Below are 2,289 nucleotides of genomic sequence, written 5' to 3' on the forward strand. Positions count from 1 at the left end.
CAAAGTGATATTTGGAAGCCCATAGAGGGCTATGGTGAAAAAGAAATATCCTCAGATGAAATCTGGAAAGAAGCTTTCTGAGAAACTGCTTAGTGTTCTGTTAATTCATCTCACAGAGTTACATCTGTATTTCGTGGATCTCCTTGCTAGCCTTATTTCTGTGGAATCTGAGAACAGATATTTCGGATCCCTTTGAAGGCTATAGGTCCAAAGGAAATATCCTCCGATAAAAAAGAGAAAGAAGCTTTCTGAGAAACTTCGTTGTGTTCTGTGAAATGAACTCACAGAGTTACACCTTTCCCCTCAAGGAGCCTTTCGCTAAGACAGTTCATGTGGAATTGGCAAAGTGATATTTGGAAGCCCATAGAGGTCTATGGTGAAAAAGGAAATATCCTCAGATGAAATCTGGAAAGAAGCTTTCTGAGAAACTGCTTAGTGTTCTGTTAATTCATCTCACAGAGTTACATCTGTATTTCGTGGATCTCTTTGCTAGCCTTATTTCTGTGGAATCTGAGAACAGATATTTCGGATCCCTTTGAAGACTATAGGGCCAAAGGAAATATGCTCCGATAACAAAGAGAAAGAAGCTTTCTGAGAAACTTCGTTGTGTTCTTTGAAATCATCTCACAGAGTTACAGCTTTTCCCTCAAGGAGCATTTCGCTAAGACAGTTCTTGTGGAATTGGCAAAGTGATATTTGGAAGCCCATAGAGGGCTATGGTGAAAAAGGAAATATCCTCCGGTGAAATCTGGAAAGAAGCTTTCTGAGAAACTGCTTAGTGTTCTGCTAATTCATCTCACAGAGTTACATCTGAATTTCATGGATGTCTTTGCGAGACTTATTTCTGTGGAATCTGAGAACAGATATTTCGGATCCCTTTGGTGACTATAGGGCCAAAGGAAATATCCTCCGATAACAAAGAGAAAGAAGATTTCTGAGAAACTTCGTTGTGTTCTGTGAAATCATCTCACAGAGTTGCAGCTTTCCCCTCAAGGAACCTTTCGCTAAGACAGTTCTTGTGGAATTGGAAAGTGATATTTGGAAGCCCATAGAGGGCTATGGTGAAAAAGGAAATATCCTCAGATGAAATATGGAAAGAAGCTTTCTGAGAAACTGCTTACTGTTCTGTTAATTCATCTCACAGAGTTACATCTGTATTTCGTGGATCTCTTTGCTAGCCTTATTTCTGTGGAATCTGAGAACAGATATGTCGGATCCCTTTGAAGACTATAGGGCCAAAGGAAATATCCTCCGATAACAAAGAGAAAGAAGCTTTCTGAGAAACTTCGTTTTGTTCTTTGAAATCATCTCACAGAGTTACCGCTTTCTCCTCAAGGAGCATTTCGCTAAGACAGTTCTTGTGGAATTGGCAAAGTGATATTTGGAAGCCCTTAGAGGGCTATGGTGAAAAAGGAAATATCCTCAGATGAAATCTGGAAAGAAGCTTTCTGAGAAACTGCTTAGTGTTCTGTTAATTCATCTCACAGAGTTACATCTGTATTTCATGGATGTCTTTGCGAGACTTATTTCTGTGGAATCTGAGAACAGATATTTCGGATCCCTTTGAAGACTATAGGGCCAAAGGAAATATCCTCCGATAACAGAGAGAAAGAAGCTTTCTGAGAAACTTCGTTGTGTTCTGTGAAAACTTCTCACAGAGTTGCAGCTTTCCCCTCAGGGATCCTTTCGCTAAGACAGTTCTTGTGGAATTGGCAAAGTGATATTTGGAAGCCCATAGAGGGCTATGTTGAAAAAGGAACTATCCTCAAATGAAATCTGGAAAGAAGCTTTCTGAGAAACTGCTTAGTGTTCTGTTAATTCATCTCACAGAGTTACATCTGTATTTGGTGGATCTCTTTGCTAGCCTTATTTCTGTGGAATCTGAGAACAGATATTTCGGATCCCTTTGAAGACTATAGGGCCAAAGGAAATATCCTCCGATAACAGAGAGAGAGAAGCTTTCTGATAAACTTCGTTGTGTTCTGTGAAATCATCTCACACAGTTACAGCTTTCCAATCAAGGAGCCTTTCGCTAAGACAGTTCTTGTGGAATTCGCAAAGTGATATTTGGAAGCCCATAGAGGGCTATGGTGAAAAAGGAAATATCCTCAGATGAAATCTGGAAAGAAGCTTTCTGAGAAACTGCTTAGTGTTCTGTTAATTCATATCACAGAGTTACATCTGTATTTCGTGGATCTCTTTGCTAGCCTTATTTCTGTGGAATCTGAGAACAGATAATTCGGATCCCTTTGAAGACTATAGGGCCAAAGAAAATATCTTCCGATAACA

Source organism: Macaca nemestrina, chromosome 12, assembly GCF_043159975.1.
Source record: "Macaca nemestrina isolate mMacNem1 chromosome 12, mMacNem.hap1, whole genome shotgun sequence".
NCBI classification, from domain to species: domain Eukaryota; kingdom Metazoa; phylum Chordata; class Mammalia; order Primates; family Cercopithecidae; genus Macaca; species Macaca nemestrina.